We start from the raw sequence: 16,104 nt of genomic DNA, 5'->3' as shown, positions 1-16,104 counted from the left end.
GAAAATAAGTTCTACCAAGAATCGCCTCTGGTATGGGACAGCAATCTAGTTGTCTGAGTTTGCAGCCATCTGCCTTCTCTGTCTGTTCAGGATCCATGAACCAGATCCTTCCTCTACCAGTCAGGTCCAGGTCTCAAAACTGGCTCTGCCAGGAAACTGGATAAGGAATGAGGACTTTCTTGGAGAGACTGTTTTTAGTCTGCTATTCATCATCCATCTTGATTTCTTCTGTTGATACAAATGGAGTGGTCATTTGTTGATGGTCCGTCTATGTTGACTCAGGAGTGCCATATCCAATGAACCGGATCCATAACTCTGCAGACCAGGTACCCCTGCCTGGCTATCATTACGATACTCTCATCCACCTGCTTCTAGCTGGTAAGTGCCGCTACCAGGCCCTACCGTGCTTTTGCTGGCAGTATTTTTCTTTTTCCTGTCAATAATAATACATCTTAGTTTCACTGAAACACAGGATATAACCCTTTCTTTTTCAGGTACTTTCAGGAAACAAATTTCAATTTTGTCATCATAACACCCTAGAATATCCCTCTCCGCTTGTTACTACATTGCATCCTCATGACTGTCTTGAAGAAGAGGCATTCTCTTTGATATGTTTAGTTAAAATTCTTTAAATAATATCTTTTGTATATAACTTTATATAAAATTCCTTTTTATAGGTATAATAAATATATTATAGGTAACATTGTAATGTATTTTCTGACTTATTTAATATATTGGAAAATATTGACAGTATTTTTCTGATGTTCAATGCAATAACAATATTAATACCTTTAATGATAATAGTAGCTAATGTTTATTTGTAAAGGTACTGTTTTAAGCACTTTACCTGTATTAACCAATTTAGTGTTTATAAGACCCTGACACAACTGTGCCCCCCAACCCTGAACACCATTTTTTTGAGGAAACAAATGAGACACAGAGATTGTAACTTGCCTAAAGACTCTACAGATTCTGTGTGTGTTTGGAGCTGCTTTAGCCTGAAGATCATTATCCTGATGTTCATATATGCTGTATATATTGTAGAGAAGATCCCTAGGTTGAAATTTTCTTCTGTTGAGGTTATTACAAATGGCAAAATCCAAGTGCCAGTCAAATAATTGGCCTTATATTAAGTGTCTTTCAGTGTTATTCTTTTCAGACGTACAGTCTTTTCACAGCTCATTACATCCTATCTTTTTTTTTCCTTTTAAATTAATATCTTTCTGAGCCCAGTGCTGAATTCACTCAAGTCAGAAGTTATGAAAAAGCATAATGGGGTTTTCATTAGGGGACATGTTTCCAGAAAGTCATTTAAATGAAGAAGCTGATCATTTAAAACATAGAAAAGAATAGATCATTTTGAGTAAAAAAGAATAAGTTACATTCAGATGTGTTCCTTGATCTTAATAGTCCTTCAAACTTAGGCAAAAGGTGATGAGCAGTTGGCGGAAAAACCCAGAGCTGTGTGTTGAGAGGTGACTCACCCTGCTGGCGTATGCAAAAGGCCAGGGACCAGAGCTGTTCCCAAAGCACTGGCTTCTGTCAAAACTGCCACCTGCTTTACTTTGTAATGTGTTTTCTTTTCTTTTGATTGTAAAAATAATTTATCTTAATTGACAAACACTTGGAAAAACAGAGAAAATGAAAGTTACTCTTAACTCCATCGCTTTGAGGTAAACATTCAACAATTTGAGCTGGGTGTCTGTGTCTCTCAATCTCTTCCCTCCGAAGTTGTGACATAAACTGCCAGTCCTGCTGTTGTAACTGGAAAAGGGTACAGAGAAATGCACACCAGATCCCCAACTGCACAGATACAGGGCTTCCCATTCCCCCCACTTTCTCTTCTCCTGAGGCTGCAGACACACACACATACACACACACACACACACACACACACACACACACACACACATTCATTTTTTGCTTAAAATGTCCCAGCTCTGGCCATTGGGAACTGTTTCAGTTTGCTCCTTTGGCATAACCCCATCAACGTGAGATGGATTTTGGCATTTTTGTTGACATTTTTTTTCAGTATATCCTCACTTTCTCAATGTTCCAGGTACATCATGCATATCCCCTGCCCTAGTCCTAGAATCAGCCATTTCTCCAGGGAGCCCTGGTTCCTTTTTATTGGAGAATCATATTAGAAATGGGGTCTGGGTGCTCAGGGAGCTTGGAGAAAGGAAATAGATGTGTGTATACTAACCCATGCATATACCTATAAACATTTCTATATGTAAGTGTCTCAATCTGTATTAAGCTAAGCACGAGTTTTTACTGAAGTAGGAACTCTAATCTGTGACCACATGGATCATTGGATCATTCTGGCCTTCTCCCTTGTTGATCTGCAACTAATGCTTCTAACAGTAAGAAATCTAACTCTCACCACCCACCATCCGCTTACTTAATTGTTCAATTCTAGTACACATGTAGAGCAGTATCAGAATTGATAACCCGTGTCCTAGGGAACAACCTTATCAACCAGAGAAGAGTGCTCTGTGCCCTTTTGCCTTCAATCTTACAGACTCCACTCATTTCTAAAGTGAGTGGGCTTAGAACCTGGCTTCCACCTCTTCAGTGAGAGTGTTTCATACATTTGTAATACAGTAGAATCTCTTTCCATTCCTTCCTGACACTCTTTCAATATACTTATTTAATAGTCACCTCAACCCTATGAGGTGCATAATATTTCATCAACTTTATTCACATGAGAAAACTTGTTACTGATTTAATTTGCATTTCTTTAATTATTTGTGGCTTAACTTTTTTCCCCACATTGTTTATATTTTCTCTATTATGAATTTTTCTCTTTGGTACTTGGCTGATTTCTTTTTGTTAAGGTCATGTTTTTCTTTTGATTTGTAAGAGTTATTTGTGTAGTCATTAGTAGGTTGTTTCTCAGATATCTTGTAAATACTTCTCTTATTTTTTTGTCATTCTTCCTAATGCTGGTGTTTGAGAGACATACATTTTAAAATTTTATGCCATCTACCAATTATAAGCAACAAGTTTTTACAACCACATAATTCTTTCCTAGTGCATACAAAACATACTTTGAGTTCATTCTAATCCAGATTAAAAATCCTTGTGAAAATCTTATGCAAATTCTGACCCTCTTTCCAGAAAAATATGCATGCACACATATACACAGCAGTTTGCATAAAATTTCCGGAGTGTATGGACACCAAATGAAGAACCCAACTCTAGTCCATTCCTTTCACTTCAATGATGAGAAACACTTAGACATTCGGAGGGACTGACTGGGTTTTCCCACATTTTATAGGAAATAATTGGGAGCTGGCACTAGAGCTAGGGTCCAGCTAGGGTCCTTTCTGTCCATAACATGCTACCTCCTGAATTACTTGGACAAGCTGGAGACACAGTGATTTAACTGTGAATAATCTAATAATATCATACATTATTTTCTTAAATCATGACTGATAGTATTTGATACCTCATCATAACCATCATAGAAAACATTTGCTAAATTCTGGTAGTAGAAGAGTTTAATGCAAAACATGGACACAAAGGTGAATGGAAATGTAGACATATGGTTTCTTTCTTGCGGTGAAATGACACCTCTAATTTCTCTATCAGTTTCTTCTTTTAAAATCGACTTCTTATTGTGGCTTTATTTAGTTTAGCTTTAAACAAAGCTAATACTTTAAATGGAAAGGATTAAGCTCCGAAGGTGCGATAATAAACAAAGCCAGCAGAGAACACACTTCTCTGCAGCAATCAGAGCACCTCCGCTCTGGCCGGCCCTCCCTGTGTGTAATGCATCATCCTAACCGTCTCCACTGCTCTGTTCTGAGACTTCAAAGCCCATCCTTTCCTTGGTGCCCAGACCCTTGTGGACTTTTCACATTTCTAATCAGTCTGTGCGTATGATTGCATCAGCAAATGCAATCTCAAAGAAAAATAGTATATTGGGAAGTATTCTGTGTCAGTCAGTCTGCAAACATGTATTGAGCACATATGATGTGGGAGCCATTGTCATTTATTATTCTAGACAGAAATGCAAAGCAATATAAGATATGCAAGTTTCTGAAAGCAGCTTAAAACCGGTGGATGTGATAAATACATGGAACATAAATTTATCTCACACAACATTATTTAAAAAATGACAAATACATAAAATGGACAATAGTGAGGACAGGATGAAGACAGAGCAGAAAGTAGATTCATATATTCACACATCCTTTCTGTGAATTTTGTGTATATTTGTGTGTGCGTGCACATATGTGCATGCATGACTAAGGTGTAATGGTACATCATCTTGAGAAATGATGAGAAAGGATATTGTAAAGTGAGATGTACTAAAAATAATAATTAATGCATATATTATTATTAATTTTATTTGAAAATACTAAGAGTCAAAATACTTTATTAAAGTCCCTTGATAACTCTCAGGAGCCCATATTTAGTACGGCGTTTTACTCCCAATAATCCTGTGTTTGTTCTATTGCAGTAAACTTTTCAATTTTATTCTTGGAAAAATCTCTAAAAAATTAGGGACTTACTTTAAAAAATGGTCAAGAAACACTTTCTATTCCATTATAAAACAATACACACAATTTTGAGTGAACTTATAATTCCATTTTTCAGAAGGGTAAGAAACTTCTTAGTGTTGGTGTTTAGAGCAAAAAAATAATCTAATTTTCCATCATTATCATTTATTGTGTGAAACAATGTTAATTTGGTTATAAGCAGAACATTTATACTTTCTAAATAGGATATGTCCTCAGAGAAAATAGGCATTAAAGGATATGAGGAAAAATTAAAGATTAATATAAGTATTTTCTAATCACTCTATTGAAAACAGAATACAATCCCAATTAATTTCTATTGTAGATCTTGGTAAATTATACTCCATTGTATCAATGGGAGAGGAGACATCTGTGGCAGATATTGAGGAGTAGACCTTACCCTGAATTTACACCGCAATCAATGATTTCAACCTGCTTCTCCCTCTTTCTCTATTCTCTTAACCTAGTTGGCTTCTTGGTTTTGAGCATCTGTATTTATTTATTAGTAGTTATTGAAACACAGCAATGCCATAAGCGGTTGGTCTCAGGAATCAGGGGTTGAAAACAGTGATTATGGGTAAAGGTGACTTTGAAAGTGTGAAAATGAAATGAAAAAGCCTTCTGGAGGTCAGAGGACCAGCAACGAGCTTCACATGGTATACCTATTTTGGCAAATATTCACGAATAATATGTGTTTTTCCCCCAACTGACTCAGCAAAAGGTCAGGAAATGCACGTGAGAGAATCAGCACAGTGGACAGGCACAAGTAGAAAGACAGGAAGGTGGAAAGTGAGATGGTCTTGTTTTTTTTAAATAGGCATTTTGAAGAACAAGTCCAAAACAGGAATGTATATTTTACTGAAGTTAACATACTGTTTTGCACTGATGTCTCATAAGAAAAGGCCCAGGTATTTGCACTAATTCTAAAACCATCAGATCTTGGTGATCAACAAACAAATGGATGTTATTTCCACCTGTAGCTATAGACAATTCTCTGCATACAATTTATTTTCCTCACTGATCCTATCTAAAATTTCAGGTTCTCCAAGGTAGGAATGTGTATTTTCCATAACAGCTACTACATTTGCTTCATATCTAGTAGATTCCCAAGTTTACATAAAAATGTGTAGTGCAGTAAACTGTATAGCTTGATTCAATTCTTAAGCATGTCTAAAGGACAAGACTTAAATATAAATAAGTGACAAAACACAGACTAATTGAATGATCAAAGCTAATCAAGCTCTTTATATTTAAATGTCAGTTCACTTTGTGGAGACAAAAGTCACACATCAGAGTGCTGAAAGAGAATCAAGAGGGAAATCAGTGAGTAAAATGTTGTCCACACTTACTCCTGAGTCATTCTAATAAAATACAATAATGTTTGCATACTATATATATAAACACCTTATTTTATGGTCTGTTAACCAGCTATATGTTGATTTCTTCAATAAGATATGCTGCTAAACAGTCTTAATTAAGATAAAATAAAATGATCTTTATCTTTGTTGAAAAAATAAATCATCTCTAAGTTCACGTAAATTATTTTTGCTTAGAACAAGACATTTAAAACATTTTCAAGGACATTAAGTCTTCAGGCTTTAAAATATCAAGTAATTATCAAATCAATGATCATTTGGGGGAAAGTAATGAAGTATGGAAAATAACCACTTCAAATTATATAAATCATTACCACAAAGTATTTAAAACTGATGTCATTAGGAAAAGCACTTTAACATTGAGGGTGTGAAATGTCTTCAAAGTTCAATAAAAACTGAAATTATATTCTAAATAGCTTTCAGGAAATAAAAATAACATATCTTCAAACTTTTATACTTAATCTATTATTGATTTATTTTGTTTTTTTCCTAGATATTACTACTTTAAATAATTCTTATAAAATACAGATGCTGGATTTAATCTCTATTGTTTTTGTTTTGGAAGTATATATTTCAAGAATTATCAGAGAGAAATTCTTTTAAATCTATGAATATGGAAGGATTTTAAAACAAAGTTGCTTTTGTTTTTCTCATTGCTCTTAGAAGTGGCTGAACAGAATGGTTAATATCATTTGCTAAAGAAAAACCTCAAGCTGTTAGAGGAAGCTTTCCCTGTTGAGCTGGCAGAATTTTGCTTATTTTTGCCCTATATCCTTTCAACACACAAATTTCCATGTTTGATCTATGGACACTTCATTCTTTTCTGTGGTTTCTGTATGTAACTCTCTGTGGTTATGTTCCCACCTCATTTACTGTGTATTTAAAGCTGGGGCCTCTTCCTTGAGGTCCACAGTGATAAGCAGTAGGGGCCCAGTGAGCCTGTGAGCCATGGGTGGACGAGGTACTCTGCTGAGTGGACAGGCCGAGCCTGTGTCTGGTCAGCAGGCACCCTGCTCAGAGGTGGGCCTGTGAGGCATTTACAGAATTTAAGGAGCACAGATGATAATCTCAGGCTTATTTGGTATCTGAATCAAAGTGGAAAGTCTCTTGATTGGCTATAGATTTACACTTCAGCTCCACTGGAAAAGCATCAAGGAAGGGCAGTCTCTTAAATCCTTTGCCTTGAAGGAAACATAGCAACTGGCGAACATGACAGGAAGGGTCCTATACAGGTTGGTGCAAGGAGCACATTTCTGGTTTGTTTAGGATCCAGGAGAAAACTTGATTTGGGAAATGGTTAATAACACATTTCGTACAAGTATGCATGTATATACCCCCTTATTGGTACCTGTGTGAGTGTATGTGTATATATATGACATTAATTTTCATACAATATGTATGTGTGTGTATGTGTGTACATTTATGACATATATCCCCATACTGGTATATATGTGTGTGTAACATATGTATGTATATATGTATATACCAGTATATACATATATATAACACATATTCCCACACTAATATGTGCATGTGCATTTGTGTGTGTGTGTGTGTATATTCCCATACTTGGAATATCACATATGTTCCCATATGGTTCCCTTACTGATGAATATATTTCTTACTGACATTTGAAGAAATATGCTGATTCCATCAATGAAAAATTCACTTATTGGCAGGAAATGACAAGCTCAAATTTTCATCATTTCATTCAAAGCATGATTTCAGGTATCATCATTTCTACACAAAACAATTTGTATAATTATTATCTATTTAAGTTAGAGAATCAAAATGCATCTTATATTTTCATAAGTAAAGAAAATGCCATGTGTGTGTCTCCTTCCAAGTCTGACGTGAATGGGGAGGTTGTTGCTCAGGGGTGGAATACGTGGTCAGGTGTCCCCTTTGGACTCTCCCTTCCACAAACACTGTATCAAACACCTTCAAAAACCAACATGAGGTGATCACTTAATAGTTACTATTTGGGCTCAGTATCATTTTGTAGACTTTTAAACATATTTTTAAAAGTTCAGATGGGACTATCTCCTTGCAAAATGAAAGTGAGGGTTTAATTGTGTTCATTTGAATGAAGTTCTATTTTAGTGGATAAGATGCGGAGATGACACAGACAAATGTCAGCTTTTAGTGAGTTACTATACTTGCTAAATTAAGGGCACATTCACTGAATTTTGGTTTTTCTATAAATTACTTCTCTTAATTAATAATTCTTAACCATAAGACACAAAGCTTCCTCTACTACTGCTTCTTAATTATAAGTGTGATTGTTAGATTGACTGTGGAATGGTCACCCAATGCCATGGATCCACACTTATTAAACATTAATGCATTCAACACATATTGCTTGAACATGTAGCTAATAGGTATTACTTTTTCCTCAGATAATGATCTTTCTGTTTTAAACATTGAAGTATGAGTCACCATGATGTGATTTTTTTCCTGGATAAAGGTCATGTTAATAATTTTATTGGAAAAAGGAGTAATTGAATTGTGTTTTAAAAATGTGTAATTGGTCATCTGTAGAACCATGACTCAGATAAACACACATCTCCAATTCTAGTTTGTTGTTCTTTGTATTTGACAGATGGAAAGATCAATATTATACTGTGAAAAAAACTACTTGTGAAAGAGTAGGTCGTCAGGATGGCACCATGAGGGTCTCCAGAAGTCAGACGACAAAGGCAGGGCTCAGGACCATGGCAGGGAGTCATGGTGGAGACCACCGGTTTGCCCTGGCCCTGTGAAGCAATCTGCAGAAAATAAATTTTCAAGCAGCTGTGCTAATCTAGCCAGGACAGCTTAAACACCCAAACTTTAAACACAGTGATAAGGAGTAACTGAACCTAATAGAATTTTATCTACATCTATATAGAAGTGAGTGTCAGACCCTTTCAGCTGTGGAAAATAGATGTGAACCTGCCAGACAGAGCTCTCTGGGGCTGAGCTCACCAGGAGGCTGGTTGCTGGCTCCAAGCACACCTCAAAGAGGGATATGAGAAAATAGCTCTGAAGCTCCACTTCCAAGGGCTCCCTGGGTTTTGCCTTCCCACATTGCATGACTGGGAGCCTGATCTTGGTTTCAGGGGAAGCTTTATCTCCTGTCTCACACATGGTAGCCCACAGGGGCCCAATGCCTCATCAAAGTTGCTGGCATTGCAATCCACTCTCTCCTCTTCCAGGAAGCTTCCTTAAAGTGCTCCTTTTCCACTCATGGTGATGTTTCTTTCTCTCCCACTCCCCCAAACTTAAATGTCTGATAATAACCCACTCATGACCATCCTCCAGGGTGAGGGGTTGGAATCAACCTCAAAGCCTAGAGGAAGATGAAAACATAAGATATTTTAATCTTTGCCACCCAGTGAATGGCGGGATGAATGATTGAGTTAATAAACTGATATTACACCTCAGTCACAATACTAGGATAGGTACACATGTCATTTATAATTTGTGCAACTGCTTGGAAAAATAGATACAATGTTTGGCTTTTATTTTCAGGTAATAACCCTGAGGCTCATGGCAGTGAAGTGACAGACTTGGAGATGTCCACCATGCTGTGGCAATCACAGAGTTGGCAGGGATACCTAGCTTCGGTTGGGCTTGTGGGTTTTGTTAGATTCTGCTTCCAAGTAAAGCTCAATGTGTTCAGCTCTTCCTGTCTTTCTGTTGCTGATCTAATGCAAGAGTCCACTGTGTCTTTCCTGCTAACTACACTGGCCTTCTGATGGTCTTCCTGCTTCGCATTGAGTCCCCAGTCTGCTTCCCCATCCTGCAAGTACAGCATCCCAGGATTATTTTTTTCTAAATATATCTTTATGGATTTCAGAGAGAGGAAAAGAGAGGGGAAGAGAGAGATAGAAACATCAATGATGAGAGAGTCATTGATCGAGTCCATAACCCGAGCATGTGCCCTGACTGGAAATCGAACTCAGATTGCCTGGATCCTAGGTCAATGTTCAACCGCTGAGCTACGCCCGGCAGGGCCCAGTATTATTTTAAAATATCTGTGCTTTTGTTGCTTGTTTTGGGTTGTCATCCAAGAAATCATTGCCAAGAACAATCTCAAAAGATTTTCTCATGTTTTCTTCTAGGAATTTTACAGTCTTAGGTCTTATGTTTTAGTCTTTAATTTATTTTGAGTTAATTTAATTTATGTGTATGGTCTAAGTTAAAGGTCCAATTTTATTCTTTTGCTTGTGAATATCCAGTTTTCCCAATGCCATTTGTTGAAGAGACTTTATTTTTCCATTGTGTATTCTTGGCTCCCTTATCAAAGGTCAATTGGCTATATATGTGTGGGTTTATGGGCTCTCTCTTCTGTTTCATTGGTCTGTATGTCTTTAAGCCAATATTTGAATGAACATTTCGCCAAAGAAGGCATACAAATGACCAGCAGATACTTTAAAAAATGCTCAGCATCACTAATTGTCAGAGAAATGCAAATCAAAACCATGTCTGTAAGAATGTCTGTTATTTTTTGTAAAGAATAAGTATTGCTGAAGAGGTAAAGAAATTGGAACTCTTGTACTTTGTTGATGGGAATGTAAATGGTGCAGCTGCTGTGGAAAGCAGTATAAAATTGTTTTTCTTGACTAAAAAATTAAAAATAAAACTATCATATGACCCTGCAATCTGACTTCTGGGTATATGTCCCAAAGAATTGAAATTAGAATCTTAAAGAGATATCCGCACTCCCATATTCACTGCAGTATTATTTACAATAGGCAAGCTATGGAAGCAACTTGCATCTGTTGATGGGTGAATGGATAAAGAAAATGTGGAGGAAATACATATACACACACACACTTATGAACTATTATTCAGACTTAAGAAAGAAGGAAATTCTGTCATATGCAAAGAAGTGGATGAACCTAGAGAACATCATGCTGGGTAAAATAAGTGAGTCACAGAAGGAAAAATACTGCATGATTCCACTTACATGAAACATCAAAAAGAGTCAAATTAATAGAAGCATAGAGCAGAATGGTGGTTTCCAGGGGCAGGGGCGATGGGAGAAGGGTTGTTCAATGGTTGTAAAGTTTCAGTTATAGAAAATAAATAAGTTCTAAGAATCTGCTGTACAACATTGTACCTAGAGTTAACAATTCTGTACTGCACACTTAAAAATCTGTCAAGAGGGTGGATTTCATGTTACATTTTCTCACAATTAAAAAAAGTGTACATTGGAGTAGAGCCATTTATCAATGGCCCAATATGTCACTTCCTGCTTCTCCACAGCAATCATAATACTTCTAACATAAATCACTCTAAACATTCTTCACTTTCAGTAGCAATTAACTTGATTGCTATAATGTTCACACAGAATAATTTATCCTGGCTTTAGAAAGAAGTGGTAATACACATCCATTTTTAAAATATAGATGAGGCATTTTTTCTGAATTTCCCTAGATCATGATAGGTTTTTTTTATTGTTGTTAAACTGCTCTGAATTTGGTTGATGTAATTGAAAAAGAAAATTATACACATTGTTGTACTTGTCAGTGACTCAGTGAAGAACATTTTTGGGTTAGATGAGTAGATGGTAGGTGGGGGTAGGTGCCTGGATAGATGGATAGGTGAGTGAGTGTGTGAGTGAATGGATAAGTGAATGGGTGGATGGATGGATGAAAGGATGGGTAGGTGAATGGATGAGTAGGTAGTTGGGTGGCTGGGTGAGAGTTTGTGTGGGTGTATGGATGAGAGGTTGGGTGAGTGGATGGGTGGGAAGATGAAATGGTAGGTGGGTAAATAGATGGGCTGATGAATGTTTGGAAAAGTGAGAGAATGGGTGGGTGGATAGGTGGAGGGATGGGTAGGTGGGTGGTGGATGTATTAGAAGTTGGATGGGTGAATGCGTTGGCAGATGGATGGATAGGTTGGTGAGTGGATGGGTGAGAGGATGGGTGGATGGATGGATGGATAGGTTGGTGGGTGAGAGGATGGGTTGGATGGATGGGTGGATGGATGGGTAGGTTGGTGGGTGGATGGGTGGGTAGGTGTGTAGGTGGATGGATGGGTGAGTGGATGGAAGATCTGACTTAGAGTCTTGTCTTTAGTAATTCTCACATAGCCATTTAATATTTCTTAGTCATGGTTTTACCATGTTTTTTCTTGTTTTAAAAAATTGCCCAGAGAGAAAACCCTGAGAAACAAGCCAGCAAAAGAAATATGAAAGTGTTTTGAAAAGTTAAAAGTGGTGTACAAATGTAGCCAGTTTTTTTTTATTGTTAAATTCTGGAACTTTAAAACGAGAGACTGAGTCACTTTATACTTCCCAGGTCGCATGAGAGTTATTTTCCAGACTGAAAATCCTCAACCTTGGTTGTGCAGTTGTGAAGTCTGGGAGCTCCCTTATCTATTTTTCATACACTCCACTCTGGCAGGCAATTGTTAAGCTGGTAATGGAAAGGTAAGCAGTTTATTGCAGGTGGCGGTTAGCAAGCAGTCAGATAGCTTGAAGCTTATCCTCACAACGGAACATGAGTAGTGACCCCATGGCCATCCTAAAGGATTTCAGAGGAGCCATTTCAGGGATCAATGCCAGTTCCATTACTGTTTTCATGGTTAATCAATGGAGCACACACTGTGACTTGCCGCAGACACCTGGCTGCGTCCCCAACTGCAGAAGGGCTGTGCTCCAGAGGAAGGCAGAGCTGCAGACCTCAGGGAGAAGGAGCGATATTGCTTAGTAAATTTCTGCCGCCACGGCAGAGGAAATCTACAGCTCAGCAGGCTCTACTTCAGTACCCCGGGAAGATTAAAACGGAATTGATGATATAGTCGGCCACAAATTGTACTGTTCTTTAGTGTGGCTGAATAATGTGCATGTCATATTTGGAAATAAAAAAAAAGGCTTGCTTTAAAAAATAAAAATCAATGAATCCAAAAACGAGGTACATTTCAAACATTACTAAAAGTGATTTTTAAACGTCCTTTGCCTCTTTTTCTCTTATTGTCTTGGAATTTAAATCTTCAGTGTATATTTCATCCAAGGAAAAAAAATCTACTACTTTAACAGGTATCAACATGCAGAATCGATCCCCTGTTCCCACTGTTTTCCATGTCACTTGCCATATCATTTGCCGTGAAGATAAATGTTCGACTGACTGTTCATGAGGTAGAAAATGCAGGTTACTATAACAAAAGAATTCCTATAGCATTTGCTATTTTAAAATCTTAACTATGTGTTTTAGAACCAACTATAAAATAATAGTAGGCAGTAGTATTTTCTGTCCAATCCTCTCTGTATTTTTCCCAGTCTTTCAAGCTTATTTTCTAGAAGCCTTGGTGGAATACCTAGGACTGAACATTGAGTTTCTTTCCCACATCTTCATTTCTCCTCTCCTGAGACTCATCTGATTCATGGGTGATATTTTGATCATGAAACCAGGATAGTCTTATTCCTGAAACTTGTCAATATGAGTGTAAATTTGTTAATGTCATAATCATATGTTTATAAGGTTGTTTATTTGCATTTCAGTAAGTGATGTGTGCATATGTGTGTGCAATGAGAAATTTTTTGAAAAATAACAATTTTAAGTCCTTATTGCATACTGAACACTGTACAATATATTTTTTGTACATTATTCTGTAAAAGTCTCAGGAGCATCCTATGAGGTGGGTACCAATCTGACGCCCATTTCGCAGGCTGGGGAGTTGAGGCACAGAGAGGCGATGGGATTTACTAGGGCAGCTGGGATCTCACAGGTGTGACTGAAACTCCGGAGCTCAGCTGGTTTCTGGGTGATCATGGAACTTCAATCAGCCTTCAGAAGTCAGTTCTCAAGCAATTGAAACCAATTTAAGCTCACAATATCATTCACAGGCAAAACAAAGAAGACATAGGCAGTGATTATTTAAAACAGGTTGGCAGAAATATCTGGAATATTATGCTCCTAGACTATATGTGGCAGAAGAATTCTCTTTTGGGGGATTTCACACATTATTAGACAAACTGAAGATATTAATAAACTCATGAACTTTTTTAGAAGTAGTTTTTTATTCACCTCCATAACCAGCAAAATATAACACAGAACCAAAGAGCATAAGCATAGTAAATGAGAAATAATGGGCACAGTTCAATTAACTTCCCTTTACTCTCTATGGTCTCCAAGCCTCCTGACATTGGACTAAATGGATCTTGCTCACCACTGTACCCTGGATACTCAGCGGTGAGCGTAACTCAGTGATATGTAATGGGTGGGATGCTTGGTGTGAAAGATTTCTCTTCTCCACATTGGGAGGCAGTTCTCCATGGGTCTCAAGTTTCTGCAGGTCTTGCAAGAAAAGACACTGACTTTCCTTTGGTCTGGAATATGTAAGGATAGTTGTATAGTCAATAGCCGGGAAAGGTAGTGACAGTGTTGCCCTCTGGAGCAAAGGGAAGCTTATTTACTCAATAAAATAAAAGTCTCCAACTAAAGCAAAGGGCAGACATATTTGCAGCTCATTTTAGAAGGCTGAAGGCCCCTAAGCTTAGGGTTCCTCCACTGCAATGCAATGCACTGTATGAGCGAGTGTCGTCTGGTCCTTCCCACGTCCTCCTGTTGGAATTGAGGCTCAGCAAAATGGCATTAAAATAAATGCTGACAGTCTGTCACGTGCTATCACTGTGACTAATAAACAGTTTTTTTAATTTTTGACCCATAGGTCTCCTGTCTTCTGCCAGCATCCATGAAGCTATAACTGGCAAATTTGTTATGTTACAAGTAGAGGCAAATCTCAGCCCCTTCTTAGTTCTTTTAATGCAACAGTTGAAAAGGGGCACCATCAATTCTATTTTCTGGTGAAAAATATGTCAAATATTAGATAAATTTTTGTTTAACTCATTCAAATATTTAGTATTTTATGACTTTATGATTACTTATTTCTTATTTCTCAAGTCTTATGAAGCACCTGCCACGAGATCCTCAACTCTCCCTTGGCAGCGACTCAGGATGAGGGCTACCATCACGGTGTCACTTGCAGCCTCCACAATCTGTTTCTTACAGCAGACAAGATGACAAGAGGCTAGCCTTCCCACCAAAAGCAAGGAAAGCTAGGGATAGAAACAAGTGCTTGATACCTATGAGATGGTTTATTAGTCAGCTGCCATAAAGAACAACAATATAGCCCTGGCTGGGTGGCTCGGTTGCTCGGAGCATCGTCCCATACACCAAAATGTCCCCTCCCCTCTCTCCCTCAAGTCAATAAAACATATCCTCAGGTGAAGATCAAAAACAACAAAAACAAACAACAGAAATCTGCCCTCACCGTTCTGGAGGCTGGGAGTCTGAGATCAAGGTGCCAGCGTGGTTGGTTTCAGTGAGGGCCCTCTTCTTCTTGTAGTTACCCACCTTCTTGCTGTGTCCTCACATAGTGGAGAGAGATCTCTCTCTCTCTCAGTCTTAATAGATTAAGGTCCCACCCTTGTGACCTCATTTAACCTTAATTACCTCCTAAATACCCTATCTCCAGATATAATCACCTTGAAGGTTAAGGCTTCAGCATTTGGATTTTGGGGCCACAACTCAGCTTATAACAGAAGGCATAAGACCTATTGAACAGTGGGGATGTCATGGGTCAAGCTCTCACAAAGAAGACTGATGATGGATACTGAATTTTTCACCCTAGAGTTCCTTAATTTAAAAAAAGAAGCAGTTGAAAATCTTATCAGGAGAGAAGCTTGATGACCAAGTATCTGTGATTAAAAAGGTGAGCAGAGTTCAGGCAGCCTTCTGGAGCAGGGAGGCAATAACTGCCATTGAGGAAAGGGGAGGAGTTTGGACAACACCCCAAGTTTGTACCAGCATTCAGCCCGATAAAAAATAGACCAGCCTCATTGAGATTAAAGGTCCTGTTTGAACCAATTCAATCCCAGATTCCATTAAGGTGATCTGACCTACCCTAGCTGCTTGCCAGAGCAAAATGAAATCTTACTGAGGAGGAAGAATACATAATTCAGTGTGTCAGATTAGCTCCATTTATTTTTTATTTTTTGGTACTCAGTGTCTGGAATTTAATTTTTAAAATACTTGCCATTCCAAAAAATAAACAAATAAAATAAAATAAAATACTTGTCATTCCAGAGACATGCAAACTGAAAGAAAGCACACATAACAGAAAGAATAGTCAACTATTTGAGCCATTAGACAGGGACTTAAGGGAGCTAGATGAAGAAATTCAGCATATAATTAAAATATTTA

Source organism: Miniopterus schreibersii (genome assembly GCF_964146895.1).
Source record: "Miniopterus schreibersii genome assembly, chromosome: 1".
In the NCBI taxonomy this organism is placed as follows: Eukaryota; Metazoa; Chordata; class Mammalia; order Chiroptera; family Miniopteridae; genus Miniopterus; species Miniopterus schreibersii.
Note: the sequence above shows the minus strand (reverse complement) of the source record.